This window comes from Pantherophis guttatus, chromosome 18 (genome assembly GCF_059756535.1).
Source record: "Pantherophis guttatus breed Tessera chromosome 18, ASM5975653v1, whole genome shotgun sequence".
In the NCBI taxonomy this organism is placed as follows: Eukaryota; Metazoa; Chordata; class Lepidosauria; order Squamata; family Colubridae; genus Pantherophis; species Pantherophis guttatus.
In genome coordinates, this window is record NC_142080.1 from 7607289 (window position 1) to 7623218 (window position 15930).

General features: G+C 44.9%; 1 long non-coding RNA gene across 1 annotated transcript; it reads right to left on the minus strand.

Moving 5' to 3' along the window:
* Positions 1-1280: 1280 nt before the first annotated feature.
* LOC148111531 (uncharacterized) lies at positions 1281-15930 on the minus strand. The gene is made up of 2 exons (XR_015730326.1): positions 15591-15930; positions 1281-1871 (listed from the first exon to the last, which is right to left on the minus strand). It is a non-coding gene; the product is annotated as an uncharacterized LOC148111531 (long non-coding RNA).

A 15930-nucleotide genomic window follows, 5' to 3' on the forward strand; every position in this document is an offset into this window, starting at 1 on the left:
CCCATTTGCTAGAGCTACTTTATCTTGAATCTATCCGGATGTTTAGCCTAACAAAGGAAAGATTTAGGGGTGACATGTCTTCCAATATTTGAAGGGCTGTCACAGAGAAGAGGGGGTCAAATCCTCCAAAGCACCTGAGGGCAGGACAAGAAGCAACGGGTGGAACCTAATCAAGGAGAGAAGCAACCTAGAACCAAGGAGAAATTTCCTGATTGGGAGAACAATTAACCAGTGGAACAACTTGCCACCAGAAGTTGTGAATGCTCCAACACTGGAACTTTTTAAGAAGAGGTTGTTTTGTCTGAAATGGAATAGGGTCTCCTGCTTGAGCAAGGGATTGGACTGGAAGATCTCCAAATTCCCTTCCGACTCTTTATTATTCTGCATTCTATTATTCTGTCCCTTCAATAGATAGACCAACTCTTACCCCACAACCCTGTGGGGTAGGCTACATGACCTCACTGTTTCCTCTTTAGTTGAATCAATTTGCTCAAATATATATATATGTATATGTATGAGATCGCAGCTGTTTATTCTGCGATCTCACATTGCTCCTAGAAGCACGAAGCCGAAAACACCAGCCTGAAGATGACAAATGAGACTTCGTCGAAACATCGCCAAGACACTTCCAATTTTACGTGGGAGAAAACCCGAATAACCAAAGACCTACATACAAATACCCGCGAAAACCTCAGAAAACATTATATATATATATATCTAATTATATATTATATAATATATATATATAACATTATATAATATATATCATGAGTAAGGTTATTTTCATGACGCTCCGTTGCCAGCCAGGAAATTCCCGCTGGAATTCAGCTTTAAAAAAAAAAACCTTGTTTCACGCTGACGTCATCCTTTCATAACAGCTCCTAACTGCCGGAGTGCCTATAAATCCTGCAGGATTTCGTGTGATGTGTGAACCCCCCCTTGTGGCTTGCCCAGGAAACCAGGGTTAAGCAGACCCTGATGCTAGATGTGGCAGAGGGGATCAGCAGCCTATTCTCCAAAGCACCAGAAATGGGTGGAAACTAATCAAGGAGAGAAGCAACTTAGAACTAAGGAGAAACTTTCTGACAGTGAGGACAATTAACCAGTGGAACAGCTTGCCACCAGAAACCGTGGGTGCTCCATCACTGGAGGATTTTAAGAAGAGTTGTCTGGAATGGTGTAGGGCACGGGTCAGCAACCTGTGGCTCTGGAGCCGCATGTGGCTCTTTCACCCCTCTGCTGCGGCTCCCTGTCACTCAAAATAGGCGTCACAACCGCCAAAGTGCGACACTCGCCGGCACGCGATTTATTGAGCTTTTCAAACCCCAGGTAGGCCAACCAATGGGGAAATCCAAGCAAAAAGAAAAGTTTCAGAAGAAAACAGAACGTTTTGTTCGACTACGTATGCTAGTTTTGTAGTCAGGCCCGGGAAGGGTTTTTGTGGCTCCCGGTGTTTTCTTTTCTGTGGGAAACGGGTCCAAATGGCTCTTTTGAGTGTTTAAGGTTGCAGACCCCTGGTGTGCAGGGGGTTGGACCAGAAGACCTCCGAGGTCTCTTCCAACTTTGTCGTTCTGTTATAACGGACGTGTGTCGTTCCTTTCGCTAAACTCACGAGAAAACGGGCGTATCGTCTTTCACCTAAATCAAATCTCCATTTGAGGGCATCTCGTCCGGCTCAAGAGTAAACTCGGTTCCTGAGCATGTGTTGAAAGAATCCACTTCCTGTCTCCGTTCCTTGTCCGGAGTTCGTGGTTAAAATCTAACTTGGTTTCTCTCTTGGTGATGCATGCCAGATTCTGTTCTCCGTAGCTCAGTTTTTCTCAAATGACTCACGCCTTGCGTTGGGCCCACGGAGAAACCGAGGGGTGCACCTTAAAAAGGAAAAAAAAATGTTTAGAGGGTACACCAGAGCATGCACAGAGTTTCCCCCCCACCCCCCACCGAAGGGAGACCCGAGATATCTGTAGCTTTTGGATGCAAAATATATTTATAGAAGAGATGTCTAGCGGGAATGTGGAAGCACGCCGGAGCTCTCCGGTCTGAAAAAAAATGTAGGAATTCTGTGCAATTTTTAGTTAGAGGAAGGAAGTGAGGTCATCCCTTCATCACCCCAAAAATTGTGTTTTGCTGCCCTCTGCGGGATATGCAAAATAGCGACAAAAACTAAATTCAACCATTAAATTTGCTCTTTTTTTTTTTTTTTTTGAATCCACTCAAATCAAGACTCCTTCTCTGTCATCCAATCGCGGAGGGCAGCAGACTTGACGATGTCTGGCAGGTTTATAAATCGCAGTCGGGGAGCTGTGAGTTCAATCCTAGGTAGAGGCAGATCTTTCTCTCTCTCTCTCTCTCTGGGCACAATGAGAATGTATCTGCTGAACAAAAACTCCTCATTGGCGTCAGGAAGGGCATCCGGCCAGCAAACACTCAGCTCCATTCAGTTGCCCCGACTCCACTCCACAAGGGATTATGGAGTCGTTAAAAGATGATGATTTATTCCATTTTTTAAATAGTTTTTATTGAATATAAATATTAAAAAAGACATACGTAACATATACACAACAAACATTTATACAACATATACACAAAAAGAGTATAATTTCTTCTTAAGCATTTTTTCAGAGTGACATTCTATAATTCTACTTATGATATATTCCTTCACCTCTCCTTAATCTAATAACATTTTTTATTATATATATATATTTAAATCGGTAATATTTCCCCCTATATTTTTGGTATATTTCTGATTTTTAACCAATTATACCAATTATTCCATATTTTATAATAGTCTGATTCTTCTCTTTCTTGTAATTCTTTGGTTAACCTATCCATTTCAGCGCATTCTAAAATTTTTCCTATTACTTCTGGTTCACTTGGTGTTTTTTCTTGCTTCCAATTTTTTACGTAGGTTATTCTTGCAGCAGTTAATATGTGAATTGTGAGATATTTGATATCTTTAGGGTATGATTTGTTAAAGATTCCTAATAGAAATGTTTCTGGTTCTTTTTCAATCTCTGTTTTTGTTATTTGTTCCAACCATTTTTTGATGTTAGACCAAAATTTCTTTGCTGCCGGGCACGTCCATTTATTCCATTTTTAAGTTGTCCATCTTCCCGACAAGGTGACTCTGGGCAGCTTAACATGTTATCAATTAATTTTTTAAAAAACCAACAATAAATAAGGAGAAAATTAAGCGGGCAGTTTTCGTGTTTGTTTGTTTGTTTTTTTAAAAAAAGTCCATTTTTTTTTAGAGGTACGGTTTTTGCAAAACTGGACAATTATTTCAACCCCCAGAAGCTTCTGCTGCAAATAGAGGCAACGCCCCGATGAAGGAAGGTTGTGCGATTGCAAAAAAGAACAAGCGGCGACACCGTTTGTCAAAAGTATCCAGCTGGTTTGGCAAAGCCGAGAATTATTTTTGTTTTTTCTACCCGTACAAAGCTGATCGAGCAGTTCTCGTATCAGCAGGGAAAGAGATAGGATCGCATAATTCCCCCGGGCTCCTTCTGTTCTTCACCGCCTCCGGTTGTTTCTAAAGGAAAAGTTTGCATGGTGTGCTTAACTAGGTTAAGACAAACCATGGCAATGCTGTTGTTTAAATCCTGTGGGTTTGGTTAGTATAGGATGATTTCTGAACCTTCGCAGCTTGGCTACCTGGGGGATTCTGGGAGTGGAAGTCCACCCATCTTAAAGCATGCCGGCTGGGGGATTCTGGGAGTGGAAGTCCATCCATCTTAAAGCATGCCGGCTGGGGGATTCTGGGAGTGGAAGTCCATCCATCTTAAAGCATGCCGGCTGGGGGATTCTGGGAGTGGAAGTCCATCCATCTTAAAGCATGCCGGCTGGGGGATTCTGGGAGTGGAAGTCCATCCGTCTTAAAGCATGCCGGCTGGGGGATTCTGGGAGTCAAAGTCCACCCTTCTTAAAACATGCTGGCTGGGGGATTCTGGGAGTTGAAGCCCATCCATGTTAGACTTGCCATGAGTGAGAAACAGATGTGGGCTTCCACTCCCAGAATTCCCCAGCCAGCATGCTTTAAGATGGTTGGAATTTTGATCATGTGACCATGGGGATGCTGCCGCGGTCGTAAGTGTGAAAAACGGTCATCAATCCCTTTTCTTTCAGTGCCGCTGTATCTTTGAATGGTCACTAAATGATCTGTTGTAAGTCAAGGACTACCTCTATTTACGATGGTGGCAACATCCGGGAGGGTAACATGATTGCTATTTGCGACCTTCCCAGCCAGCTTCCGCCAATGGGGGAAGCTGAATTTGCTTAACGACCGTGCGACTCACTTAACAGACTTCAGCAATTAAAACCTGGCAAAAAAAAGTAGCAAATGGGGTGCGACTTACTGAATGATTGGCTTGCTTAGGAAATTCTGGTCCCGACTGTAGTCATAAGTCGAGGACTATCTGTATAATGATTTAATAACGGCAGCTAAAAGGGAATAGCTTAGTTGTCCCCGTGATGAACTGATCAAAGAAAACAAGGCAGAATCGTATTTCTTGTGGGATGAGCTCATTTCCTTACAGGTCAAATAGCTTAGATAAGGATCAGTTCCTACAAAGGTTATCATTATTTATTGCCATAAATTTCAGGATAAAAACTCACCCACCCACCCACACAGATATTGCTTTGATGATTCTTGTATTTCTTATACACATACAGTCGTGGCCAGAATTGTGGGGAAAGTGTATTTTCTAAAACTAGCTAATAACCCCACTTTTTCTTGGAGTAGTACCATTGAATGATATATCGATGGAAAGATAATTTAATCCAGAATGTAATGCAATCACTTTTAGGAAGGATTTGCTATTAGAAGAGCTGTTACGGTATAAAGAAGAAAAGGGAAACCCGTAGAAAAGAACGAGACAGACAAAAATTATCACCATAGAAAAAGCGAGATATACAAAAATGATCACATCAGTTAATACTTAATTGGGTAGCCTTTAGCATGAATTACAGCCTTACAACGTCTTCCCATGGAGGGAACCAAATCTTTGAGTTCTGCAGTTGTTAATCATGTGAAACCAAGATTGAATGATGGCTTCTATTAACTGGGTTTTATTGCTGGCTCGCTTCTGACTAACTAGTTTTTTTAGTTGGCACCATAGATTTCCAATGGGGTGAAGGTCTGGGCTATTCCCAGGCATTTCCATTCCAGCAGTGGAATAGGATTATCTTGAAACTCCACACACACACACAAAAAGTGGTGTTATTAGCCATCAAATCTCAAAAATACACTTTTCCCAAAAGGTTTCCACAATTTTGGCCACTACTGTACAACGACACTCTGTGTCTGTCTGTCTGTCTTCCTGTGGAGTTACTATTCTCAAAACTGGTGGTTCTGTTAATCCACTTTCCGGCAGGGGTGAAATCCAACAGGTTCTGACAGTTTCTGGAGAACCGGTAGCGGAAATTTTGAGTAGTTCGGAGAACCGGCAAATGCCACCTCTGGCTGGCCCCAGAGTGGGGAGGGAATGGGGATTTTGCAGTATCCTTTCCCTGAAGTGGGGAGGGAATGGGGATTTTGCAGTATCCTTCTCCTGGAGTGCAGAGGCAATGGGGATTTTGCAGTATCCTTTCCCTGGAGTGGGGAGGGAATGAGGATTTTGCAATAACTTTCCCCTGGAGTGGGGTAGGAATGGGGATTTTGCAGTATCTTCCCCTGGAGTGGGGTGGGAATGGAGATTTTGCAGTGGGGATGGAGATTTTGCAGTATCCTTCCCCTGGAGTGAGGAGGGAATGGAGATTTTGCAATATCCTTCCCCTGGAGTTGGGAGGGAATGGAGATTTTGCAGTATCCTTCCCCTGGAGTGAGGAGGGAATGGAGATTTTGCAGTATCCTTCCCCTGGAGTGAGGAGGGAATGGGGATTTTGCAGTATCCTTCCCATGGAGTGGGGAGGGAATGGGGATTTTGCAGTATCCTTCCTCTGCCATGCCCACCAAGCCACGCCCACCAAGCCACACCCACAGAACCGGTAGTAAAAAAATCTGGATTTCATCACTGCTTTCCAGGTACACAAAATATGTGTTCCCCTTTTGCAACCAGTGGGGTCAGTGGGGAAGCCGGATTCCACTGTGGCAAGAAACAGGACAAAGCTCCCTTAACAAATGTCTCACTGAACAACAGAGATGTCGGGCTCACTTGTGGTCGTAAATCGAGGACTGCCTGTTCTTGTCGGTTTGCCAAACACCCAAATTTGAGTCTGCCATGATCACAACTGCGAGGACTGGTTGTAAATCCTTTTTTTTCCCCCCCCAGTGGCCCTATAAGTTCGAACAGTGGCTTAAACACATGATTTTTAAGTTAAGCAATATCTGTACTTACTCTGCCAATGATCGGTTGCCAAGTCAGCCAGATGTTTAAATGAGATTTGGCAATTTTGGCTACCTATCGAGTCCTTCCCAACCATCGGGGCTAGACAGATGTTGTCTGAGGGTGTCAAAGCTCAAACCGCAACATCTGCCTTATTACTTTTATGCTTACTGATTATTATTAATTTATTGTCTGCGTGTATCAGATTAGATTAACAAGGAAGGGACCTTGGAGGTCATCTAGTCCAACCCTCCGCCTAACCAGGAGACCCAACACCATTTCTAACTGATGGCAATCCGGTCTCTTCTTGAAAGCCTCCAGGGATGAAGCTCCCACAACTTTTCAAGGCAACTTCTGTTCCATGGGTTGATGGTTCTCACTGTCAGGAAATTCCTCCTTATTTCCAGGTTGAATCTCTCCTTGGTCAGTTTCCATCCATTATTCCTTGTCTGGCCTTCAGGTGCTTTTGGAAAATAGCTTGACCCCCTCCCTCCTCTCTGGGGCAGCCCCTCAAATATTGGAAGATGCTCTCCTGTCTCCCCTGGTCCTTCTCTTCCCTAGACCAGCCAGGCCCAGTTCCTGCAACCGTTCATCGTATGTTTGAGCCTTCAGTCTCCTCCTCATCCTGGCTGCTCTTAACTTGACTTAATCCCTGTTCCATTTCACGCAGAATCACAGAGTCGGAAGGGACCTTGGAGGTCTTCTAGTCCAACCCCTTGCTCTGGATTGCAGCTGGTGTTTTACCGGCGGCATTGTGTGGTGCGAATCCATCCTTTGCCGCTCACAAGCCAAGATTGGTGGCTTAACAGGGGGTAGTAGAACCCCTGACGATGCTTCAGCGATCCATGATTAAAACTCGGAGTTTAGCATGAGTTACATTTGACTTAACCCGGAAGAGAAAGAAACACCATTTGTGGGGGTCAAAACATTTGGCATCCATTACCTCTGTGAGGGCTACGGAATATGAGCAAAAAAAATCAAATTTTTCTGTATCGCATTGCTGCCGTTTAATTATCCTCAGGAGTTTTGCATGCGTCATGGGATGGCTTTCTCCTTGGTGCCGAATTTAATGGCAGGCACCTTCGTGCGCCTCGCGATTGCATTTACAGGTAGACTTCTCCTGCAGATGGAAGTTCTATTACCAGGGTTAAAACAAAACAAAACGAAACAGCAAAAGCTTTCCTTTTGCTTCCGCCTTTTGCCTCCAACCGTATCCCTCTGGGTACCTCTTGGCCGCAAAATAAAGTGACTTAGGACCATTTTTTTCACACTTAACGACCGTTGCAGCATTCCCTACAGTCACGTGATCAAAATTAAGACGCTTGGCAACTGACGCGTATTTATGACCGTTGCTGGGTCCCGGAGTCCCGTGAGCGAATCAATAATTAAGAAAAAAATTTAAAAACAAAATAAAAAACATAAAACCACCATCATTCAATACAATCACAGAAAGTGTGTCGATCAGTTAAAATTCTTTTGTGCATAATCCCATATCCAAAATGACCAATTATTTAATTTCTCTTATTTAACCGTTTTATATATCCCTTTGTATTATTATTCTCGTTTAGCAATTATTTAACAAAGGCTTAACTCCCATAAGAAAACACTTCATATATTTCGGGGTTTTAAACCGGGCCAAATCTGTTTAATTATTTTAATTTTTAATCATTGTTTTGTGTTTTTAAATTGGCTGTACACCGCCCTGAGTCCTTCGGGAGAAGGGCGGTATAGAAATAAAATTATTATTATTATTATTATTATTATTATTATTATTGTTGTTGTTGTTGTTGTTGTTGTTGTTATTGTTATTGTTATTGTTATTATTTTATCATTACTTTAATTTCATATTTCATACTTCACCTCTTATCTAGCCATTGGTAAAACAAATCCCATATCAAATAGTATTGTTTGATCTTCCTGTTCTCTAATTTCAAATGTCAATTTACTTGTTTCATATTTCATATTAAAAAAAAATTATTAAAAAAAATAATAATAATTAAGAAAAAAAATAAGAAAGTCTTCCAAGGCTTTTCCTTGATTTCCTGTCCTATTTTTAAGCCCCCTAACTTAAAAATACCAAAAAACCCCACAAAAACACCCCAAAATAAAATAGGTAAAAAATAAGGTGAGGTGCCATTTGCCTCCTGGGCCACCAGAGGGCGCGTTAAACCCCCCTTTTAAAAATAAAGAAATCCATTGCTGTCATTTCCAGCAATAACTCTTGAATGACTGGGGGAAAAAAATGGGGGTTTTGGGAAGAAATTGGGGGCGTTTCTCAAAACCCCTCTGGGAATTTCAAGCAGGCTCATTCAGTGCATCAAAACCTTCTGGCTTTGTCGCAGCTTTTTTTTTTTTCCAAGGGTGGAACTGGGAAACATCCATATGTTTGAGCGTGCAACTTCTCAACCCTGACAATCCCAAAGGATTTAAAGCGTGTTTATTTTTCTAAGAGGAAGAATCGGCTTCCACTTTCCACTGGAACAGTGTGTAAAAGTCTCACTTCCCCCCGGAATTTGCAAAAAAAAAAAGTAAAATAAAAATAAAAACGGAGAGGTGAAAAATTCAGCATTAACTACCATGCATGTGTGCAAACCCCGTAGTCATTTTACAGGGTCTTTTTTTTTTTTCCCTGCTCTCCAAGGCCGGGCTGAGAATTTATTTATTTATTTATTTGTATCCCGCCTTTATTATTTATTTTTTTTTACAAATCATTCAAGGTAGCGAACTTATCCAATACGCTTCTCTTGTTTTTCCCGCCCAAAACAACAGTCCTGTGAGGTGTGTGTGGCTGAGAAGGGAGGGACTGTCCCAAAGGAAATGAGTTGGCTTTCTTGTCTAAGGCAGGACTAGAACTCACCGTCTCCTGGTGATTGGCCCAAAGTCACCCAGCCGGCTTTCATGTCTATGGTGGGACTAGAATTCCCAGTCTCCTGGTGATTGGCCCAAAGTCAGCCAGTTAGTTCTCTTGCATAAGGTGGGACTAGAACTCACCGTCTCCTGGTGATTGGCTCAAAGTCACCCAGCTAGTTCTCTTACATAAGGTGAGACTAGAACTCCCAGTCTCCTGGTGATTGGCCCAAAGTCACCCAGCCGGCTTTCATGTTTATGGTGGGACTAGAACTCCCAGTCTCCTGGTGATTGGCCCAAAGTCAGCCAGCTAGTTCTCTTGCATAAGGTGGGACTAGAACTCACCGTCTCCTGGTGATTGGCTCAAAGTCACCCACCCGGCTTTCATGTTTATGGTGGGACTAGAACTCCCAGTCTCCTGGTGATTGGCCCAGAGTCACCCAGCTAATTCTCTTGCATAAGGTGGGACTAGAACTCACCGTCTCCTGGTGATTGGTCCAAAGTCACCAAGCCGGCTTTCATGCCTAAACTGGGCACTAGAACTCACCGTCTCCCACTTTCTAGCTGGTGCGTTAACCACTACACCAAACTATTTCTACCAAGAATTGGGAGGGAGGGAAGAGGATCCTTTGAGCTCATCCAATCCAGCCCTTTGTTCAGCACAAGTCCACCATCTAGTCACTCAGCTAACTCAAGAGATTTGCAGCCCAAGCTCAGTGTTAGCAAATTGTGGGAAATTGGGTGAAGTCACTAAAATAAATTGTGTGGATCGTTGTGTTGTGGGAACCGAGCCGGATTGCAAACCTGGGGTGGAAAATCTGCTGCCTGCAAAGTTAATAGAATTATTATTATTATTATTATTATTATTATTATTATTATTATTATTATTATTATTATTATTATTAAATTTTTATACCGGACTCAGAATAACAGAGAATAACAGAGTTGGGAGGGACCTTGGAGGTCTTCTAGTCCAACCCCCTGCTTAGGCAGGAAACCCTATATACCACTTCAGTCAAACAGTTATCCAACCTCTTCTTAAAAACTTCCAGTGTTGGAGCATTCACAACTTCTGGTGGCAAGTTGTTCCACTGGTTAATTGTTCTAACTGTCAGGAAGTTTCTCCTTAGTTCTAGGTTGCTTCTCTCCTTGATTAGTTTCCATCCGTTGCTTCTTCTCCTACCTTCAGGGGCTTTGGAGAATAGGTGGACCCCCTCTTTTTTGGGGGGCAGCCCCTCAAATTTTTTAAGACTGCTATCACGTCTCCCCTCGTCCTTCTTTTCATTAAACTAGACATATCCAATTCCTGCAATCGTTCTTTGTATGTTTTAGTCTCCAGCCCCCTTAATCATCCTAGTTGCTCTTCTCTGCACTCTTTCCACAGTCTCTCCAGGTGGTCCTCGATTTACAACGGTCCCTTTAGTGACCATGCAAGGTTACAGCCATCCCCACGGTCAAACGTGATCGAAATTCAGAGGCTTGGCCACCGGTTCATATTTATGACGGTTTTTGCAACGAGCCAAGTCAACGGGGAAGCTAGATCAGTGGTGAAATCCAACCTTTTTTTTTTTAACTACTGGTTCTATGGGCGTGGCTTGGTGGGCGTGGTGTGGCTTGGTGGGCGTGGCAGGGGAAGGATACTGCAAAATCTCCATTCCCACCTCACTCCAGGGGAAAGATACTGCAAAATCTCCATTCCCACCCCACTCCAGATTTATATTGACCGTAGTTTAGTTTAGTTTAGTTTTATTAAATTTGTATACTGCCCTACTCCCGAAGGACTCAGGGCGGTGAACAGGCACAAGATAAAATACAGAAATACAAAAGTTAAAAACAATTTAAAACCAAATTAAATAATATTGGCCCACGACAATTAAAATCCCAATAAATTTAAAACTGTTTCCTGATTGATTGCTTATTTGTTCCCTATGACTATCATTAAGTGTTGTACTTTATGATTCTTGACGAATGCATCTTTTATGCATACCGAGAGTGTATGCATCAAAGACAAATTCCTTGTGAGTCCAATCACGCTTGGTCAATAAAAGAATTCTCTTCGATTCTCTTCTCTCCATCCTGGGCAGATGGGCAAACTCCCAACTTTGTGAAACTTTAAACCTGATTTCGGGATGCTGGTAAACAGCCGGGGGTGGGGGGGGGAAAGGGGTCAGGAAGGTCACAGCCTCCTCCGTCCGGTGTTCTGTGAAATCCGAAGCTCCAAGAGGACAAAAAAAATAGAGACAAACTTTATGCGTTTCTCCCGTTCCAGGACTTTAAAAAAAAAAAAAAAAATTGATATAACCTCATCGGTTTGGCTGGCCGCTAAGGGACTTGTACGATGCTTTTCTGTTTATTCATGGATGTTCCCGCACACGCTACATACGCCGAGGTGAAGCTTTTGCCGGATCTTTGCCCCGACTTGAAGCCACAAATCTGAAAGGACAAACTGTTTCTTCCCTTCTCCATCCCGCCCTGTCCCAAAGGTGCAGGAGGCTGCCTTATTAGGATGATATTATGAGATCAGACCCCAGAAATGGAGAAGAAAACACACACACACACACACACACACACACACACACACACACACACACACATACAGACCTTCCTCCGGATGAAATTAATGGGCTGCGATTTTGGTGCCTTTCCCCCAAAACCAGGGGTCTGCACTCCGCAACCTTAAATATTCAAAGAGCCATTGGGACTCGTTTCCCACAGAAAAGAAAACACCGGGAGCCACAAAAGCTGGGTGGGCGGGGCCAACTCGATGTCACTCACTTCCACCAGTCACATGACCACCACCCCCTAGCCATGCCTACCCAGCCCGGTCATTAGGGCAGAGAACCAGTTGGTAAAAAACACCGGGAACCACAAAATCCTTTTGACATCTCTCTCTCTCCCTCTCTCCCCCCTCTCTCTATCTATGTCTCCCTCTCTCCCCCTGTCTCTGTATCTCTCTATGTCTCCCTCTCTACCCCTCTCTCTGTATCTATGTCTCCTCTCTCCCCCTCTCTCCGTATCTATGTCTCCCTCTCTCCCCTCTCTCTGTATCTCTCTATGTCTCCCTCTCTCCCCCTCTCTCTGTATCTATGTCTCCCTCTCTCCCACTCTCTCTGTATCTATATCTCCCTCTCTCCCACTCTCTCTGTATCTATGTCTCCCTCTCTCCCACTCTCTCTGTATCTCTCTATGTCTCCCTCTCTCCCTCTCTCTCTATATCTATGTCTCCTTCTCTCCCCCTCTCTCTGTATCTATGTCTCCCTCTCTCCCACTCTCTCTGTATCTATATCTCCCTCTCTCCCACTCTCTCTGTATCTATGTCTCCCTCTCTCCCACTCTCTCTGTATCTCTCTATGTCTCCCTCTCTCCCTCTCTCTCTGTAGCTGTCTATGTCTCCCTCTCTCCCCCTCTCTCTGTATCTCTCTATGTCTCCCTCTCTCCCACTCTCTCTATATCTATGTCTCCCTCTCTCCCCCTCTCTCTGTATCTATATCTCCCTCTCTCCCACTCTCTCTGTATCTATGTCTCCCTCTCTTCCACTCTCTCTGTATCTCTCTATGTCTCCCTCTCTCCCACTCTCTCTGTATCTCTCTATGTCTCCCTCTCTCCCCTCTCTCTCTGTATCTATATCTCCCTCTCTCCCACTCTCTCTGTATCTATGTCTCCCTCTCTCCCACTCTCTCTGTATCTCTCTATATCTCCCTCTCTCCCACTCTCTCTGTATCTATATCTCCCTCTCTCCCACTCTCTCTGTATCTATGTCTCCCTCTCTCCCACTCTCTCTGTATCTATGTCTCCCTCTCTCCCACTCTCTCTGTATCTATGTCTCCCTCTCTCCCCCTCTCTCTGTATCTATGTCTCCCTCTCTCCCACTCTCTCTGTATCTCTCTATGTCTCCCTCTCTCCCACTCTCTCTATATCTATGTCTCCCTCTCTCCTCTCTCTCTCTGTATCTCTCTATGTCTCCCTCTCTCCCCCTCTCTCTGTATCTATATCTCCCTCTCTCCCACTCTCTCTGTATCTATGTCTCCCTCTCTCCCACTCTCTCTGTATCTATATCTCCCTCTCTCCCACTCTCTCTGTATCTATGTCTCCCTCTCTCCCACTCTCTCTGTATCTCTCTATGTCTCCCTCTCTCCCTCTCTCTCTGTAGCTGTCTATGTCTCCCTCTCTCCCACTCTCTCTGTATCTCTCTATGTCTCCCTCTCTCCCACTCTCTCTATATCTATGTCTCCCTCTCTCCCCCTCTCTCTGTATCTATATCTCCCTCTCTCCCACTCTCTCTGTATCTATGTCTCCCTCTCTCCCACTCTCTCTGTATCTCTCTATATCTCCCTCTCTCCCACTCTCTCTGTATCTATATCTCCCTCTCTCCCACTCTCTCTGTATCTATGTCTCCCTCTCTCCCACTCTCTCTGTATCTATGTCTCCCTCTCTCCCACTCTCTCTGTATCTATGTCTCCCTCTCTCCCCCTCTCTCTGTATCTATGTCTCCCTCTCTCCCACTCTCTCTGTATCTCTCTATGTCTCCCTCTCTCCCACTCTCTCTGTATCTATGTCTCCCTCTCTCCCTCTCTCTCTGTATCTCTCTATGTCTCCCTCTCTCCCCCTCTCTCTGTATCTATATCTCCCTCTCTCCCTCTCTCTCTGTATCTCTCTATGTCTCCCTCTCTCCCCTCTCTCTCTGTATCTCTCTATGTCTCCCTCTCTCCCACTCTCTCTGTATCTCTCTATGTCTCCCTCTCTCCCACTCTCTCTCTGTATCTCTCTATGTCTCCCTCTCTCCCCTCTCTCTCTGTATCTCTCTATGTCTCCCTCTCTCCCCCTCTCTCTGTATCTATGTCTCCCTCTCTCCCCTCTCTCTCTGTATCTCTCTATGTCTCCCTCTCTCCCCCTCTCTCTGTATCTATGTCTCCCTCTCTCCCCTCTCTCTCTGTATCTCTCTATGTCTCCCTCTCTCCCCTCTCTCTCTGTATCTCTCTATGTCTCCCTCTCTCCCACTCTCTCTGTATCTCTCTATGTCTCCCTCTCTCCCCCTCTCTCTGTATCTATGTCTCCCTCTCTCCCCTCTCTCTCTGTATCTCTCTATGTCTCCCTCTCTCCCCTCTCTCTCTGTATCTCTCTATGTCTCCCTCTCTCCCACTCTCTCTGTATCTCTCTATGTCTCCCTCTCTCCCACTCTCTCTCTGTATCTCTCTATGTCTCCCTCTCTCCCCTCTCTCTCTGTATCTCTCTATGTCTCCCTCTCTCCCCCTCTCTCTGTATCTATGTCTCCCTCTCTCCCCTCTCTCTCTGTATCTCTCTATGTCTCCCTCTCTCCCCCTCTCTCTGTATCTATGTCTCCCTCTCTCCCCTCTCTCTCTGTATCTCTCTATGTCTCCCTCTCTCCCCTCTCTCTCTGTATCTCTCTATGTCTCCCTCTCTCCCCCTCTCTCTGTATCTATGTCTCCCTCTCTCCCCTCTCTCTCTGTATCTCTCTATGTCTCCCTCTCTCCCACTCTCTCTATATCTATGTCTCCCTCTCTCCTCTCTCTCTCTGTATCTCTCTATGTCTCCCTCTCTCCCCCTCTCTCTGTATCTATATCTCCCTCTCTCCCTCTCTCTCTGTATCTCTCTATGTCTCCCTCTCTCCCCTCTCTCTCTGTATCTCTCTATGTCTCCCTCTCTCCCACTCTCTCTGTATCTCTCTATGTCTCCCTCTCTCCCACTCTCTCTCTGTATCTCTCTATGTCTCCCTCTCTCCCCTCTCTCTCTGTATCTCTCTATGTCTCCCTCTCTCCCCCTCTCTCTGTATCTATGTCTCCCTCTCTCCCCTCTCTCTCTGTATCTCTCTATGTCTCCCTCTCTCCCCCTCTCTCTGTATCTATGTCTCCCTCTCTCCCCTCTCTCTCTGTATCTCTCTATGTCTCCCTCTCTCCCCTCTCTCTCTGTATCTCTCTATGTCTCCCTCTCTCCCACTCTCTCTGTATCTCTCTATGTCTCCCTCTCTCCCACTCTCTCTGTATCTCTCTATGTCTCCCTCTCTCCCACTCTCTCTGTATCTCTCTATGTCTCCCTCTCTCCCACTCTCTCTGTATCTATGTCTCCCTCTCTCCCTCTCTCTGTATCTCTCTGTCTTTGCCCTGGCCGCTTCTCCATTCCCTGCCATCGCCCTTACTTTCTCAGGCCAGGCGAGGAGTGACTGGGAGGGGAGGGCGAGGGGCAGGGCCAGCCAGTGGTGGGATCACCCGACAGGGAGCCACAGCAGAGGGCCCAAAGAGCCGCACGGGAAGATGGGAAGAAAACGAAACCAATTCGTATCTTCCTTGGACTTCTCCAACTGCAACCGTTTGGCAATGTTTTTGACGTCCAAATCCCATCCCTCATTAGAGGCTTATGGGCTTTGTGGTCCAAAGCATCTGGAGGGCCCCCCTGCATACCTACTTCTCAGTCAATTCTAGGACTGCCGGACGCGTCACTCAAGAAACCAAGCCGAAACTCGCAGCAACGCAGGGAGATTCTTCCAACCGAGCCCCCCAAAACATGACTGAAAGTGCATTTTAAAGTCCCTTAAACTTTCATTCTTTTTTTTAAACTCCTGCAAAAGAATTTAGTCTCACTTTGCTGATTTCACAGCCAGCGGCTTGTTTAGTTTTAAGATAGGCGCAGCCTAAAAATGGCAGGCTGTCAAAACACGCTCCAGATGTAGCAATGAACGAAACAGCAGGCTGATTAAATCTGTCTGGTTTGGAAGGAGAGGAGGTGGGGAGGGGGTGAGCAGGAG